We start from the raw sequence: 19,468 nt of genomic DNA on the forward strand, positions 1-19,468 counted from the left end.
AGCGCCGCGTCGGCGCCGGCGGATGTGCGGGCGTTGGGCCCGCGGGAGTGCCCGGAAGGGAGCGCTGCGGAGAGGCGCGGGCAGAAGGGCGCCGCCCCGCGTGTCCCGCGGGTCGCACGCCTCTCGTCGGGACCCGGTCCTCGAGGCCACGGGGGTGTGAGAGGGGCTCGGGGAGCCACGACAGCGTCCTGACCCTCCCTTTCACATCCCAAGGGGAGGAGGAACGAAGAGAGGCAAGATTTGTCTGTAAAGGAGGAGTAAAACCGCGGTTTCAACTTATTTTTCTCCTCCGAACAGCGGTACTCTTTATTTATCCACCATTTGTACTTATGCCTCGAATACTACAAAGCACGTCATAAATACTAGCCAGAAAATCTTATTTCTGCTGAATTACACCGATGGGCCATTGCAAGTCAACTTGTGATTCAGTAGCAGCCTATTTTACAAGAAAGCAAAGCAAAGTTTAAAAGCCCTTGCTCAAGCCTATTTTCCTCCTTTTTTCAGTGGATACACTTGGTATATTAGATCATTATTCACTTTGATCTTTAGCTTTGAGGCTTTACATAGCTTCCTCATTAGACCTTAGGTGTTTCATCAATGAATCTTTGGTGACAAAAGCCCAAAGGAAGCGAGACCATCTAGTCTCCTCTGTAGCAGAGCACAAGGGCAAAGCAGAGGAAAATTACTAAATCACTAAAGCCAAAATCATAATGGTAAAGTAACATTTTCCCCTCTTTCTGTGTTGGTTTTAAATCAACGTTTACTGGAAAAGTTGATGAGAAACTTCTAAGTGATAAGCTACAGTTAAAAGACCACTGAAAATATTCTTATCTCTGTGAATGAAATAATCACGTTTACTTCTGTATTTCATGCAAAACAAAGGTTTGCAATGTAGAATAGTCATAGCCTTGCAAGATAAGGAGAAAATAATCTCTGGAAAAAAAAGCTAGCATGAGAAATCACTCACTCAAAGCTTGGAAGCAGAGGTTAAGGCTCCCTTCTCAGAATTACATGTGCTCTTTCACCCTTAAAACAGAAGGACCATATATTAAGGTATCTTATTTCTTGTTGTATTTTACAGACTGGAATATATCATAAAACAATGTCTGATATGTTACAATATGAAATACACTTGATTTACATTCTCTCTACAACTGTTCCAAATAAATCTTGACCCAGGACTAACAGAAACAAATTTGCAAAGTTATGATTTAAAAGTTCTGCATGACATCAAGCTTGACGGATACAACTAGAACATAAAAGCAACTGGAAGAAGTTGGATAACAATGAATGTTTTATTTCAACCTTCTGTATACATCTTCTATATAAAACTACTGAAATGCAGCCATCTGTTGTGAAACAGGCAGACACACACAACTTCAACACAGAACAGTATGTAGGAGTTTAATCTGTATTGAATGACCTGGAGCAAAATAATCCCTGTCTTTGCCAGTAGAGCCAAAAATGTATTTAAAGTCCCTCTACAGCATACAGGACCTCAGACAGAAAGGTAGCTGTATTATTACAAATGGTGTAAAACACAATGTACCTTTCTTGGAAGGACTCATATTCTCCCTGGTAACTGATTAAATAAACATTTGGTGTTTCAAGAAACCACAGTATTTCTTCCCAAATTAAACCAATTCCCTCTGGCTTACAATAGAGACAGACTTCCTGGATGTCTGAAGATTTGTTTCTCACCAGGTCTATAATAATATAGGAAATATAAAATCATCCGCATTTTACCCTATTGTTCAAACTGAAACCTGCAGATAACAAGTGCAGTGTATTGTTTTATCCAACAAAATTCACTCGGATGTAATGAAACAAGAGGACGACAGAAAAGATGGGAAATTATGAGCCTCAGGCCATAGAAGGCAGCCTAGGATGTGGTTAGCTGGGAAAAGCCTGCTGAGTGTAGTTCTTGCTCTCCAGGAAAGGCAGGAAACACCAACTTCTTAAGGTTTGATTGCTTTCTTGCTACTGAAATCTATACAAAGCTTGAAAAGCAGCTTGATCAAGGAACTGCCCAGTAAGTATTAGCTTTATTATTCATGAATGTTTAGAAGTCATGAGTCCAGGCTTTTAAAATTCACAATTTAAGTGTGTTTATCCCTACTCTCCAACAGTAAAAGAAACAAGGTTTTTTTACACACGTCCACTCTGCTGTCTATATTCATGTGGTAGTCTCAAGAAGTTCGTCTGGTAGGTGTACATCAGTCAGGAACTGGTGTCAGACTAACATCCATTACTTCTCTTAAAGTACCAGTTGTCTGACCGGACAGCGTGCCTGCCTATTTATAAGCAAAAATTGTCGATGCCAAAATTAATATTCATACGTAATAGAAGCATTAGGATGTGTTAGTACCTTCACTCTCAGGGGTGAGATTCACTTTCTTACTTCTTGTACCTTTTGATGCAGCCAACGGGACATCTGAGGACTACATGTGAAGAGGATGAAACTGAGCTGCACCCTCTCTCTGGTATGTAGGTTCTGTAGAACTTACTGCAGTTACATTTTCCTTATTTGCTGGGTCCAGGTAACGAGCAGTATTTTCACCATTTAAGTCTTTGTTCCTAATATTGTAAGTACACCTAAATATTTGTAATTTTGCCTAAATTACTGTTCACTCATATTTTTATTTCATATGACTAGTGTTATTGCATTTATTCAATGATCGTATCAAGCTGCCACTGACCATGGTAGACTTTACAAGGCTCTAATGTAGTTCTCACCTCTGATTTACCTCTGGGTTCCTGATTTAAACTTCAGACCACAACAGACTGTTAACGGAATCATTATTTATTTGAGACTTCAGCTCATTAAAATGCACACAGCTGAAGACCTATAGAAGCAGGGTCTATTTTGGGAAATAGTTTGTCACAAATACCACATCTAGTGAATATGTCCTTGATGTGACTCACCACAGTTCTGATTAGCATGTTGCTAAGTAGGTGCTGGCTTCCTTAGTATTCTAATATACCACTTGCCAATTTCTATCAGGCACATCGAAATTACCATTGCACTCCTTTCTCAAATATTCCTGGGACCATTTCTTTTTTTTTTTATGCTTGCATGTGGGTTAAAGTATGAAAAAATAGACAAGAGTATACTGTCATATCAAGATATCCATCATGAACTGTTTTCAAAAGCTCTGGATGCTTTCTTCTCAAAATTCATGGCTTGCTTTTTTATACCTTTTGTCCCATAGTTCAAAGGTTAGGCTATTTTTGTCCCTAATGAAACATTTAATTATCAGCTATGTTAAGGTGGTTTCTTTCAAAAGATTTGTTACATTGTTTTCATATTTTATTCACTCTTCCCCTACATTTATTTCTAAAAGAAACAAGGTTTGCAGGAAGAAAGTATCTTGTGTTAGGGAAAAAAAGGCTTTCAGACCTGTAAGTTCTTTGCCACCGTATTTGTAGTCACTATAGCATGCCATAGAGCCACATGCACCTGTTCATCCAAGTCTCCCATTTGTTTTATGCCTTGTTTTGTGATGTTAAATATCAGAAATGGGCTGACAGGAACCTCATGAAGTTCAATAAGGGCAAGTGGAAAGTCCTGCACCAGGATAAGAACAACCCTAGGCAGCAGTACATGCTGGGGGCCACCCAGCTAAAAAGCAGCTGGGCACAAAAGGACCTGATGGTCTTGGACACCAAGTTGAACATGAGCCAGCAATATGCCCTTGCTGCAAAGAGGGCTAACGGTATCCTGGGCTGCATTAGGAGGAGTGTTGCTTGCAGGTTGAGGGAGGTGGTCCTTATCCTCTGCTCCATACTGGTGAGGCCACAGCCGGAGAGCTGGGCTCCCCAGTACCAGACAGACATGGACATACTAGATGGAGTTCAGCAATGGGCCATGAAGATGATGAAGGGTTCGGTGCATCTCTTCTATGAGGAAAGGCTGAGAGAGCTGGGACTGTTCAGCCTGGAGAAGAGAAGGCTCAGGACAGATCTTATTCAAGTATATAAATACCTGAAGGGAGGATGCAAAGAAGATGGAGCCAGGCTCTTTTTGGTGGTGCCCAGTGACAGGACAAGAGGCAATGGGGCACGAACTGAAATGCAAGAGGGTCCCTCTGAACATCAGGAAGCACTTTTTTACCGTGAGGATGACCAAGCACTGGCACAGGTTTCCCAGGGAAGTTGTGGAGTCTCCCTCCTTGGAGATGTTCAAAAGCCATCTGGACATGGTCCTGGGCAACTGGCTCTAGGTGGCCCTGCTTGAGCAGGGGGGTTGGACCAGATTCTGTATTGTACAAAACGTATGCAAAAAAGATTTTTTTTAACGATTATATGCCTTGTTCAAGTTGTACATTTGTATTTTTTATATTGTGTTATACAGTCAGCACTGAAATAGCCAAAGGTTTATCAAGATTTTTGTTGAATCTGAACTGATTATGTTTAGTTTCTACTGTTCCTGTGTACCCATATGTGTGATTAAAAAAAATTAATATGTAGAGTATCTACAAGTAACTACTTAAAAATCTCATGTGCAACAGTCATGATGATAGAAAGCATTTTCTTGAACTGCCATTTTCCAGAGAGCTGAAAAGTGGGTTGCTACACTCTGTCTGGCCTGAACTCTTGGTATCCGGGTAGAACACATAGTCTGTAGAATGTATGAGACCTGGAGAGCAAAAAAACTACATCATCTGCAGGAGGTAAATTTTAGCATTCCACCTTATTGTTCTTTTTAGGTCTTAAAAGCTAACGCACTGTATCAGAACAGTCTCTCCGGTTTCTAGTGCAGTAACTGAGTCAATAAATTGCAGTGAGTTCACCACCTTTTTCATTATATTCATGTATGCCATGATCCAAAGGGCTTTTTTCTTTCCTTTGCTAATGGCAGTTGTAACAGTGCACATAGTCCTGGAACTGCATGCATATATACCTTGATCATACGATGTGTCTGTAGGCATCATGACGAACTTTATTTTCTCTGCTCTGAAGTATTTTGTAAGATTAAAAGAGTCTTTTCTAGTTTTGTTTTAAATAAGGTGCAATGGTTTTACAGCTCTGTCCCAGTATTGGCTTTGTACATGTGTTTATTTAAAATCTAGATTTTGACATTTTCCTTTATATACTTGCTAATACTCACTTCATATAGTTCTAATGATACAAAAGATATCAATATTGTCATGGTGAAAAGACTTTTTTTGTATATTCTTTTTCTCTTGTGTCATATTTGGATATAAATACTTCTTTACTACTCCTTTCTTGATCCTGTACTGTAGCTATAAAGGAATCTTGTACTATTGCTAAATTCCTCTGCTAGGAGCTTTTGCAAAATTGTATGCTCTTTACTTTCCTATTTTCCTGTGCAGTATGCTTATAAAAGTGGTTTGATTTGTGCACTTTGTGACTGTCTTCTCTAGTGCAGGACAATCCACATGTATTACAAACCTTGATGCATCTGGTCCTCCCACATACCTTTTTTGTTGCTCTGAACGTGGGTGATGCCAAATTGAGTACACCCTTATCTTTGTTATACCTGTCTTCTTCCTGTTTGCACCTCTTCTAGCACATTGTGTTGTGTGCTAATGAATGTTCTCTTTTGTTCTTAGGACAGCTTTTTCCAGTGTGAAATTGTTTGTTACTAATTTTTTCTCTTATATTCAATCCTATTAAAAGCCTGTCTTTCACAAACTCTCTTTCCTAACTACCAAGGCCTCATCAGCCATAACTTAGCAGTTGTCTTACTAAGACCTTCATGTGTCTCACAACATTTATCTTGTATGGTGATGTTTTCTTTAAAAAGAAATAGAACTCAATTCAGAATGATAATCTGTGTTTTCCTATCTGCTTGTATGAGTTTACTGGATACCTGAGCTTTGAAAATATCCCTGCCTTTTTCCTTGTTACCTAGTGAAACCAGTGGCTATTCAGGGTTAAGAATATTATCTACTCCAACCCTGAAAGAAATCTGATGCATTAATATCTTCTATATGCCACTCTTTTCTGCAGTACTTCTTTTCTGATCTACCCATGGCCCATTTCTTTCATTATTCTGCATGAAAACTGTAGATAGTTTCTTTTTTTTCTGATAATGTATCGGAAAATGTCACTGTTCAGATCCTCAGAGAGCTAGGGTAAACTGAAGTTATTATATAATAGAGGCCATTTGGTGGTGGTAGTTTATTGCATTTGCTTTTAAACAGAGTTAAGTCAGACACAGTAATCATGAAGCAGTCATATAAAAAGCATTTCTTAAGCTTCTGTTAAGGGAGAGAAGGGCTACCATAAAATGTCCATTTTTCTTTTGGAAAAAAAAATCATGTTTAAAATGCTGGAAGGTGCGGGTTTATAGTCCGGGTGCTCACCTGCACCAGCTACTTCTACGAGAATGAGCCAGAACACACTTCATGAAAACTTTGCAGACTATGATGAGACCAAAGTACACAGAAAAATAATAACGCTTTTAAGTCACCTTCAAGAGACTGCATATCTGAAGTGAGATTACGAAGCTAAGCAGTAGCTGTAGGAGAGCCCCAAAGGAACTGTTGAAAAAAAAAGCGTAAAGCACTGTAACCCGTTCATCTTCTGTTTAGGAATGGGAGCATGCTCCTTCTGCACCTTCTACAGGCAACAGGTGAAAGAGGATGAGCTCGCCATGAAAGACAGCAAGACTCAGCTGCTGCTCAATACAGGCAAATCCTTATGTGAAGCACTGATTTTTTAAGTGCTCCCACTCTGCCAGGCATATGTCCTACAACGGAAGGATCAAACAGTGCAAAATGTTCTCAGTATCCTGTGTTCTCAGTTTCTTTTGTGATGCAGAGAAATAAAGGATAGAAACAGAATCATCAAACAGTTGCCATCAGAGATTTGCTCAGCTCACTAGCAATTGCTGTAAAGGCTAGCGTGTTTTTATGTCTGGCTCCAAATAATGTCATTTGCACTTTTAACACAAAGTAGTTCTGGTTTCTAAGGCCTAATGCTTTCAAGCCACCTATCAATACCAGCTCCACACTGAAATGTTGATGTGTTACATATGTATCTTATCACTTAATTTTGTAATATCACAGAGCAGGTAGCCAATATATGCAAAACAATTGTTTTGAAAAAGATTTCAGCTGTGCATATATACTGATAAATATTAGTAACAGAAAAAGACAGTACCTATGGTGGCAAGGCAGAGTTGTGTCAGATACTATATATATGAATTTTGTCTCTCAAGAAAATCGCTCTTTAAATCCATCACATAAGTTTAAATTCAGTTCTAATGGAACTTCTAATCATTGTGGTTTGGTCTTATATTTTGAAATAAAATGTTTCCTTACTTAAATTTCACTTTCTCTAAATTTTTGCAGTAAGCAAACTAAGTATTATCTTTTTAAGCTTAGCATTTCTTGCTTTAGACAGTAAATAGACTAGGTAATTTCCATTTCAGTAACAGTCTGATTTCATTTTCAGGTTTTCTTTTATATCAGACATGAACTGAAATTTAAAGTGCCTGCTCTGCAATGTGATGCTGCATTAGAACAGTAATATTGAGTTCTTTATAATAATTATGTATTTTATAATAATTATATGAACTATGTAGCCATATATTTATTTCTCTATTTGAGATAAAGTAGACTGGATGGAAGTATCAGTTAAAATTGTTTATCAAGATTCATCCTCCTATTAATTGCCTCACTGTAGGAGAAAAACAATATTTGTATCATGCATTGTTTAAATGCTGAGTGGTCACAGCATCAGGTAGCATTACACAGAGATAAGGGGACAGAGAGTTACTACAACAGTTGTCACAACCCCTCATGTTAGTTTTACAGTTATACGGTGATATCTTGTTAGCTGTCTTACAGCCTTCTTTACTGCATGCAGTTTTAGGAGTGTTTAAAGAGGTTAGATAATTTCAAAATTTCACCTTAAGATATAAAAATCAGTTTTACCTGCCCTGTTAAAAAAAAAAATCCAGAAGGACAGGTTATAATTGCAAAGAGTGTATTGGAATTTTTTATGGTTTAACAAGAAAAAAAATCTACAAAAGTATCAAATCTAGTTACATTTTAAAAAAATATCTGAGCACTAATAAATCCCAGGGGAAAGCACTCTGGGAATACAGTCTGGCAGTTGTGTATTAGGAGATTGGCTTTTGAGACTTAAAGAGCAATTCTAGAGGTTGTCTCAGATTTGTGAGTCCTAAATGTGTTGTGGAAACAAGACAGAACACAGAGACTAGAGCAATATAAGAAGAGTTGAGAGAGCTGTTGCTTTGGGGGATGGTAAAAGGAAATGTGACTGTGAGAAGAGAAAGAGAGGTCACCAGGAAAAAAAAAAACAAACCTGTTTCTACAAAGTATGCCTGAGAATTTGCCTGAGAATGACCTGATTTCAGATTTTTAATTTAGAACTCAATTGGGAAACAATAGTTCTGACCATATGTTCACAAATATCACAGCACTTCTGTCCACATATTAAGTTTTAGCAAAATGAGGGAAAGTAAGAAGCAGGACTATTTCATTATAGATCAGTGTATAAAGTGAAATGTTAAGACAAAAATATGCCTTTGCTTTCCTGCTAAAAGATTTCAATTAAATGTAGTTTTCCTCCCTCACCCAATCATTTTCCTTAATAATTTGGGATATTGACTTAATGCAGTTCTGTGACTTAAACTGAGAAATATATTTTTGTCAAAAACAAGTTACTAAAAATCAATAGTTTGAATTTTATTGATGCAGCGTCTTATTTTGCAGTGAACAGCCATGAATGTAAGCTTGGGTAAGAAATGCTTAGTAAGGCTTAAAATGTATCCAAGCACTCATTTCCATAAAAATAATACATCAATGGACTAATACCTCAATTCTGGGTCTTATTCACAGGCCTCTAGATAGAATTTTTTTTTTAAATTAGTAGAGAATTAGAACATAATACTTCCCAAGGAAACCACTTCTGTTTTCTTAAGGCAGCTGTTAAGTTTTATTGACTTTTGAAGAATTTACCTCTTATAGAGTTCAAGTAAAAGTGCAATGCTTGAAAAGTAGGATATGAATGGGTCTTTTAAATTACCTCAGGAAGCGAAGGATATCTTTATAGCATTAGTAGTTAGTAATTGATGCATTCATCCTAAATCTCAACTTCGCTGCTGCAGCAAGTCCCAAAAATTAGCATAACAATCCTAAAGAACAAACGGATCGCTAGCTGTAAGTTTCTCAGCTACTGATTTTTTCTTTCATTACTGTGATTTTTTTTCTGGTGTTTTGCCACAGATCCTTTGTTCACATGATACAATATGCAGTTAAAATTATCTCATTTCGTATTTGTTTTTCAATAAACAGAATGTGTTACACAAATGTGCCATATTCTTGGTTGTATTATAAAACAAATACAATGTTCTAAATGACACAAATAATTAGATTTTTAATATTCATTATTGTATCCTTTTATTTTTGCTTCATGATGGCCTATGTTATAGCTATAAGGATAATAATGTGATCTCTTATGTTCTATATTGCATTAGATTTCCACAGCAGTTAGGAAGCAATCCTAAAAATATCCAATCCTAAGTATACCCAGATACATTTCTATTTCATTTTTTTTATATCACATAAATAGAACAGCTATAATTTTATACTAGTAACAGATCTAATTTGAGTAAAAACACTTCAGGTAGGCTGAGACAAATTAAAGCATAAAAGTGGGAATGTGTGAAAGAAACATATGCTTTCATTTCAAGATTTGTGGTATTTAGCTATGGCAGTGTTAAAGTCTTGCTGTTTTTTCATATGCAAGAAAATACGAATATTCACATTTCCTTAGCACAACAGGCCAGTGGTCAACTACAGCTTTATAAAAGATTGCTTTGGCAGATGCTGTTGTCCACTACATGCAGGAAAAAAATCAACATGAATTTTCTTCCTTGACATCACAGTCTTACAGTGAGCTGCGTGATACAGAACCGAAGAAAAACAGGGTGCAACAGACCCTATAAGGTCATCTAATCCAACAGTTTGCCCAAGGAAAGAGTCTAGGGAACACTAATATCGGCTGAACTGCCTTGCCAGAAAATTGGTTACAATGCCCCTGGTAAGGGCCTTTTCTTAAACTTACAGACATCTCCTTTGATGTAAAGTGTTATGGGATGCAAGTGCACCAGGACAGAGCTCACTGTAGGACTCGAGCTTTTGCCTTAAAGCTGTAAGACAATGTATATAGTGTTTATCCCACTTGTTCAGGTTATGCAGGTTGCTCTTACACATCCTGCATCTTGTTTGTTAATATTGACCCACCCTAAAGAATGCAAACAGTTATGTTATGCTTTTAGAATCTAGGTCTCCGTACAAGTGCCTGGTTACCCTTTCTTATATTAAACTTCAGATAAAAACCTAACTTTACCCCCCACTATACTATTTTCCATGGTATGAATTCTTTTTCAAGTTAATTCAGGGCTCACAGATGATGCTGAATTGGCACCACCGTATCTATTTGTATGTGGAATGAGTAAATCGCATGTGAAAGAGTCCATGTGTTTTCCACACGTCTCTTCAGTCAACAGTTATGAAAATAATACTAGCAATAGTATCTCCTAATTAACCCCTTTTTGGCTGAAAAGGTTAATGGTTAGTCTATTTTTTATTTAAAACCTACTGCAATAAAATTGCTGTAGACTAATGGTCTTCTGCGTCTCACTAAATGTAAAGGCCAGAGGAAGGCACTTGTGAAAGGTTAACATAAAAGTTATGGGCTTTTGAAGAATAAATTCTGAATAAAATCTTCATAATTAAAATGTTAATGCTTCAGTCATTTTAGTTAGATTGCTATGCACTGCAGTACAAGGCTGGGTGAAGTTCAGAAAACAATATTCAATCTCAAAATTGCTCCAAATGGAAAGGACTCAGAAAATAGATGTGGAGAGTATTATTACTACAGTAGTGGTAAGACAAAAGATGTTAATTCAGTAAAAAAAATGAAACCAAGAGAGATGTGCTTGTCTAATTTTCTATTGTAAACATACATAAACTTAAAGGAATTTGATATCAGATGAGAAAAGCAAACACTGTAATTTGAGAAACAAGTAAGTTGTTTTCTTCTTAAAGAATGAAATTGAAGTCTGTTGACTATTTGTGGCCCTAATCTTACAGGATGGTTCATCCATATCAAGGAACTAAAAAGATCTGGACTTACAGCATTTCATTGCTATGACTGTCCTGAGATTGAGAGGACTAATATTTGTGTCCTTCAGAAGAAGAAAAATACTCAACTGTAGAAGTTATTGTTAATAAAAATAAGAAAATTTAGTCCACATATTCATTTCAAAGACATAAAATTACATTGAGTATGTAATTTCAAAAGCATATGAGACACAGGAAGAAAGAATAATAAATTATAAGCTAATTTAGTGTTCATACAATCTTTATTGCAGCTAGCTTTACCTTACCTACACTGAGCTTTCAACTTTTGTTTTCTTTTTGGTTTTTTTGTTTTGTTTTTGTTTTGGTTTGGGTTTTTTATTAAAGAAAAGAAACCCATACATCATTTTATACTGATTACTTTCATCCAGATCTGCTGATGCAGGAGTCTTTACTGGAGTAATTTCTAAACTGATTTTAAAGAAGCCATCAACCTCCACCCTTAAAAACCACAAAACCCCAAAGCCTCACACACAGCCAGTGATACTTGTAACATGTTTCTTTATCCAAATTGAGCAAGAAGCAGCCCTGGAATTCTTACTCCATTTCTGATCCTCCAGAGCCTTGGAACCAACCCACCAAAAGGGGATTGGCTCTATTATTAGAATTTTTGAAACAAGTAGAAGTTAACATGCATTAAAAATGTGAAAAATTGTATTATCTTGTATTAACAAATCCTTTGTGGTTTTTAAGATTTTTTAAGGCCCCCAAAATTGAAATCCTTAATATAGCCCTAGATGTTTCCTGTGCTACATGTCATTTAACACTTCCTGTGGTGAGGAAATTCTTACAAAATTCTGTTCCCCCTTCAAATTTTGTTATTAGGAAATAAATTACAATATACAACGGTGTACAGATGCAACAGTAGAGTAAGCTGAGACAAGATGAGGTCCCTATAAAAAATTGATCTTTTGTCTTTGTTTACAAATACCTGCAAACCCTGAGTTGAGAACAACTCTACAATACCAGTTGAAGTGGCTGATTCAACTGGGTCTTAAAATCCAGTCCGTGACAAAGGTTTAAGCAGGAGGTTTTCTGTTATGAGAGTCTTGAGAGCTATTGAAAAATAACTGCTTTGCAAAACAGCCTGGGAAATGTAGTTCTACTGCAAGTGGTTATTTTGGTAATTAAACCTTATTAACACACTGGGAAAAGGGGATGAAGAGCTGATAGTGTCTGATAAAACTGTATCATAGTTAAAGACAACGTGGCACTCGGGGGAGAGTGTCAGGGTCTAATAAGGGTCTGTAACCTTGTTTGTGCTACATTTGGTCTAGGTTATCTGGTGTTTTTAGAACCTGTGTTTTGATTTCTTTCAGTAAAGAAGCCAGATGCTTTTTATGAGCATTATGTAGGACAGTTTGGCTTGGGTTTCATTATTTGCTTCATAACAGGGTCTGTGAGCAACACGCAGTAAATCATTGTTGAAATCTGTTATGATAGGTTTTGTAGTAGTACTAGTAGTTGAAATCTTGAGTTTTATTACATTATTTCAATATTCAGACAAAGGGGTGATATAGCTTTTGCTTATATCCCTCTGTTACCTGTATGATGTAATCGATAGTGTTAATACACTGTAGAAGTCAGAATTTCCTGCAATGCTGATGGTGTAGTGATCCTGCAGGTCGGTGTTGCCCTACTGCTGGAGAACATTTTTAGCCCTTTGAATGTGAATGACGAAGATTTTCTTGGAAAATGAGACTTACTATTTAGTTTGTGAAACAACATTCTCTTACATTTTTAAAATGTAAGAGAACTCCGTGACATGTTTTAGAAGTCCTCAGTGAATTCTTTTTGCTGTCATTCTGAAGCTGCTGATGGATATTTGAACCTGACTTCTAAACTTGGTTTTGCATGAACTGTGTATGAGCAATAAAAATGTATAGCTTAAATTTTGTATATGGAAAATAATTAACTCTTAATGAGATCTCAACACAACTTTTAGAGGGGAAGGAGAGAGAATAGAGGGTGAGTTAGAATTGCTGACAACCATAACTGTAGTTCTCGCTTCTCTGTTTTCATTACTGTCCATTCAGCATGAAGTGCACACCAAGGACTATGCTCTCTTTCGACACAAAGGTGATACAGTATTCACTTGGGGGGGAGGCAGGTACCAAAGACGTGTGTCTAATGTGACATGAGAAACAAGTCATAATTATGTGTCCCCACCCTTCTCAGAAGACATCTTCCAGACCAGGTGTCTTGAGTGTTAGGCATTCCTCTACATATTTTCTGGGTCCTGACAGTGCTCGTGCTTCGGGCTATTGGGGGAAGAAGGCAGACCTGCACCCGCTTGAAAAAAAAAATGCCATACTTATGTATAGAACGGAGTTACCATAAAAATATCCTCAGGTTGGTTTTTTGTATGCACTTTTCTTTTTAATTGTGCATGACTATTCCTAAATCCTACAGCTAATTTAGTTATACAATTAACTTAAACACCTAGTGAATCCATTTTCTAAGTATATAAGGAATGCAAAAAATCTCACAATTGATCCTGCAGGAATGTAAACTTTCCTATTCCATTTGCTCTGCAGATGGAAAGATGCAGAGAGACAGCAACTTACAACATATCTCAGCATCTTCAAATAATAATGTTTTTTTTCTTTTTTTTTTGGTGGGATAAAATGTTGGGGGTGAGATAAACATTTGTATAGATAAAAAACATATAAATAAACAGAAAAAGCATTTACAGAGAAGTCCTCATAGCCCTGGTTTCATAGTCCTGGTTATTACAACAGAAATTCCACAGCATGCAAACTGACAATAAACAATCTGTGTGCATAATTCATTTTATTTGAGGGAAGACGTGAGGAAAAAGCAATGTACTGAAAAGTACTTTTGTTTTTGTTAAACTAAGGGAGCCCCTTGGGATGCCTTCCCCCATTTATCAATTCCCTTTGAGAAGTAAGCAAAGCTGTATAAGCCTCTGTGTATATCTGCATTTCTAGTGTCTCTAGAACAGAATATCGTCACATTAGGGTTTAGAAACAGCTACATTTCTTCATTGTTCTTGTGTTGCCTTTCCCCAGTTAAAAATACTCATCTGCATGATTTATAGTACATAACTAGGTACGTGGTCTATTTATGAATTCTAGTTTTCACCATCTTTTTTTTTGTCCTTTTCTGTAAAAAAGCATATAAATCCAATAACTCTCCAAAGAGTAAATTTTAAAACAAATGTCCTCTGAGCCTATCTTTTAGCTCTACATCTACTGCATTATCGAAATGGAAGAAATGGACAGCAACTTCCAGACAGTAAAGGTAAGTAAGTGCATATTTTCTCATCATATTTTTGTAGGGGAAAAAATCTATCTCTGTACCTTGGTAAAAGCAAGCAAAGGTTTAGCTAGTTTTAAGGTAATTTTCAGGAATTATGCCTCTGATTTTGTTTTCATTGGTGCAAATCAGAAACAAAATTTCACTGTGAATGAAATTAGACTAATGTTAGCAGTTAAATGGATCAGGACAAATACTGTCATTCCTATTTCTAAAAATATATCTATCCAAAATGAGGAGTATAATTAATTATAGATGAAAAACCTTCTACCAGGTCATGACATTGTACAGAATATTACTAAATTATTAATTACGATTATTACTCTCTACAGCTGCAAGAGGATTGTAATTCACAACCAATCAACAGTTGTTTATAGGTTTCCACTCCCACCAGCTTCTAAAAACAATATTGTTCTTTAGGGCAAAACCCAAGAACACTCAGTCCTGTACAAATTCATGTTTCTAATAACGAAGGTAGGTGAATTTCATTTGGTTGCATTCCGTATTTCTCTGGAACTGTCTCTCCTGGATGCCTTAATTTGTAGGAACAACATTGGAAATATTATCTGCTATGCACTCTCTGGTAATCTACTGGGTGCAGCTGGTTCAAGAAACCTGTTCTGGTTGCCCGTAATCCCAGAAGTCTGAGGCTAAGTGAACAACTAAGTTGTTTAATAACATCAACGAAACTATTTCCTACCTGCAGGTTACCTCTGACATCAAGGTTGGAAATGGCAACTTCTAAAAATTATCTTTCTCTGTAATGTTGTTAACTCTCATTAATAAAGGAATGAAAACACACACACACACGTCATCACAAGTTCATGAGGGGACTCTTGGGGGCTCTCAGCACTTATCTAGACAATAAGCAGCATGGGGGCAGAGCTGCTTTGTAACCACTGACTGTGCGAATCACAAGTGGGTCTGAATCCCACATTTAACTTGACTTTGTAATTTCACAAGTTGTTTTTAATAAAGATAGAAGCAAACAGCCAGCATATTGGTTGAACTTTGCATTTTTTTTCTCTTTATCTGGAGTAGAACTAAATGATTGCTTCTTCTTTTTGTCCAGCAATAAGAAATAAATAAATACACCAAATTAACAGATTTTTTTCCTCTTGCTGAAGCTGCTGGGTGTTTCATGCCTGAGGCACGTCAGTGCTGCCTGTCCAGCTTTACTACACGTTCGTAGAAGATAGCTCTAAGGACCTCTCTGAAGTATTTTATACAAGCCTCAGTACAACAGTATCAAAGTGCATGAGAGTTATAAATTGATTTATCTCTACAATACTGTGATAATTAGAGAATTAATCTTTTGTAGATGAAGATCCAAAGCATGGAAAATTGTCCAGAATCACAGTATCACAGAATCACTAAGGTTGGAAAAGACCTGTCCACTTGATGGTCATCAAGTCCAACCATCAACTGATACCACCATGCCCATAAAGCTTATCCAAAGCTAAGCTATGACACAGCAGCGATTAGATTTCAGCTAGCACCCCCTACAAAAAACTGCCTTCCTCTGGTGCCCTGGCATACTTTCATGACCACATACCGACCTGGGCTAACTCTGCCTACGTTGCAGCACGGCTCAGAACTATTCATGCAGAACTATTTAATGTCGTTCGCTCAGGTTTCTGCTCGTATCCATCTTCTCGGGTGACACACTATCTCAGGAGCACAGGTATCAAACCTGGAGCTGATCTGCATTTTGCTAGCTTTGAGTGGAAGCAAAATTAAAGCCAGATGTTTCCACCTGCCCGAGCACACACTCTTGGCACAGACAGGTACGCCAGGCAACAGTTGATATTCCCAGGGATTAACCTAATAGGCTTACTTTAACATTAAAACCTCTTCACTAAAGAGGAGTTTCAATTGAGATGTGTACTGTGTTCCTCCCAATGTATTCTGTGTAGTGAGCTAAATATTTCAAAGTATAGTGTGCCTTAAAATTGTCCACTTTGGTTCTTTATAAGTGTTTCTGTATGTCATGCTATCAGCAAATCTTTCTGGGTTAATTGTTCTTGGGCAGTCAAGGGAGATGATAGCACATTTATCAATAATTAGAGGTGTGTGTCTTTCTACCTTCAGGTGAAAAAGGGCAAATATCCTGCATATGAAATATTGCGGGTAACAGCAGAAAAGGAGAATGTTACATGCATGATCAGCTTCAGGAATTAAACTCTTGTATGTATGGACCAATAGAGATCATAAAGCATTATTTGAAATACCAGTTTTCATATGTTATTTTCATTATAAAATAACAAAAATACTAAATAATGCTGTATTTTTCCAAGTTTATGGCAGATTTAATAATATAATAAATGCATAAGACAAGAATATTAAGTAAAGCCTTCTCTGACAGTGACAGTGTTAAAAGTCCAATTTTTTTTGGAGGTCTTTCAGAATCATGGAATGCAGGGGCGAAAAAGACCTACAATATTCTTCAAATTGCAAAAGAATTGTTAATTACATTTAAAAAAAAAGATTTGACTTAGGTGAATCTGGAAGAAAAAAAAGTTGGATTTTGTGGGCTTTTATTCTGATGAGAGACTGTGTAAGAACGAGATGTTTCTTAGGCTTCTGTGGTTTCTGATTTTCATCTGTGCTGCACATAGCTTTGTTTCTTCTTGTGAGGTTATAATCAAGGGGGCTGATACACTTGACAATTAATAAAACACAAATTTAAGGGTTTTTGTCAACTGAGAGTCATATTAAATCACTACTTTCAGTTTCTTCCTTTGCACAGGAATTTGCAGTTTTGAAAGCTAAGTATTCATTCTGTAGATATTCCTTAATTTCTAGTGTACAAAGAAGCTCTTTCATAAGCACATAAAATTTTGTTTGTTCATTATCGCCCTCTTTTTTGTTATGCCGTGGTTGTGCAGGATAAAGATAGATGATGCTATACCAAAGGAAAATAAAACAACCAAACCATTTTAGTCTTGGGTAACTAGCAAAACCTTCACATCCCTTTGGTTGCAAATAGGTGCAGTACGAATCAAGGCAGGTACAAATGCATCAGCCTCTAAATATCTATACGTGCTATATTTTCTGTGCTTTGATATTCTTGTTTGGAAGTTGACCTGCATACAATGCCGTTCCGCTGTGCTTCCCAGTGGGATGGTGGAGGACCCGCATCAGCGGGATGGACTTTGGTCATGGACTTGCTAAGGGACAATGCTGCCTCCCGGTGGCTTCCTCTCTCAGTCATTCTTGATGCCTTTAAGTTTTAAAGTTGGTTTTTGGCTGAAATCAATCATGTTGTTTCTTTTGTATTTTGAATTTTAAATGCACGCAAATAAGTACACTCCTTCTTTTTTGTAGACAATAAGACGTTGCTACATGCATATGTGCATTTGCAGGATGTTTTTTCTGATTTTTTCATGAGATTATTCTGCTACAGTTGCAGCAATTGAGATTCAGACTGAAAACCTCAACACATTGTTTTCTCCTTATTCTGGCTTGGCAAGATTATTTAGGAAGATGCCCAAAGTGTTATATTCCTTAAGTCAAATTTGGGTCCAGAGCAATTTCTTTAATAGCATACTGAACAATCTAATTGCTAGCAACTTCTCGTCATTTTGCAGAATGTAAGCTTTATTCATGATTTAATGAATCGGTATCCTTCAACTTAATCATATGCATTAGCTTTTTTGTGTTGCTTATGGCTTTCCAAGAACACCCAGGTCCACTTGACCCGTCCGCACAAAGACAGAATCACTCAGACCACAGCGAGATGACTGGGTTTTCAAAAGCTGAAAGTCACTGTTAAAAGAAGGGTCAGCCTTTCTCAAGTTTTGGGCACTCTCTCTGGCAGCTCCCACTGTCACATTCAGAGCCGGCTGCTTTTTTAACACTTCATGTACCAAGCAGCTGAAAATCTTAAAACATGATCAAATTACAGACATGGGTGACATATGTATGTGTGTATATAATGAGATAAGACACGTAGCTGAGAATGTGCACAGGACACAATTAGTGTGCAGGGGAACTTCCTTTGTAATCTCCAGAGAATGAGATTTTGAAGTTTAAAACCGACGCTGGTATTTCACATCATTTCCAGGGGCTTGTCTCGGAGGCTGTCAGCTTTACCTGGCACACGTTGAATGAGAAACTCAAAGCTTTACAAAGGGTGATACAGAAGTCTCTGCTAGCCATTTCCCTTCATACTAAAGGTGGGAAGGAGGAGGAAGGGAGCTTAAATGATTGCATATGCAACAATTTTCAAATATCCTTGGGTTTAATGTTTCATTTAAAATCAGTATGCTTCCATTTTGTCAGGCTATAGCCGCTCTTTATAGAAGCATTCTGTATTAATTCGAACAATGGTATAAAATTAGTTGAGATGGATATGCCCTTTTCCATGTATTTTATTCAATTATATGTGAATTGCAAAGCCTAATTAAATGTCTGTTTTACTGAATGTAAAACAATTCTGCTTTTTTTAAAGGTGAAATAAAGAAGAAAACTAAATTAACTAATGTGTGAATTTGACATTACGGCTCTATAGTTAATTTTGCATTTTTATATTAATAATTTCAGTTTGCTGTTGAAACCACAGTGTATTTCCATTTGGGGGTGTAGTTTTGGGGTTGCTTTGTGGTTTTTTTTCTTTCTCACTTTAGGACTGTGCTCAGGATCTCATCTGGCCGTGTGAGAGCCGCTGCACTGGGTGCTCCAGGCCCTGTGAAAGTTACAGCCTACATTTTTAAAGATAGTTACTGGTTTTAGGTAACCATTTTAAGCATGGAAGCCTAAAACTGAAGGCTGCCATGCATCCATGCATTCTTGGCTGTATCTTATTTTTCTGTGTGGAATTCTGTCCAAAAGAAAAAAGGAGGAATATGGCCAAGCCCTTGTGTCCTCCAATTAGCAGAGCTTTGCAAAGGCAAGTAGAGATGTTGTAGGTTGGTCAGCGTGTCTCATGTTGGGTTTCAGAAACTGAAGATCCCAGAAGTGCTGGTGACTCTTGTATATACGAGTTATGACTATACATTAACTGGTAATTATGGATTTAGACAGAGCATTAGAGACAGGAAACA

The sequence above is a fragment of the Gavia stellata genome, chromosome 3 (assembly GCF_030936135.1).
Source record: "Gavia stellata isolate bGavSte3 chromosome 3, bGavSte3.hap2, whole genome shotgun sequence".
NCBI classification, from domain to species: Eukaryota; Metazoa; Chordata; class Aves; order Gaviiformes; family Gaviidae; genus Gavia; species Gavia stellata.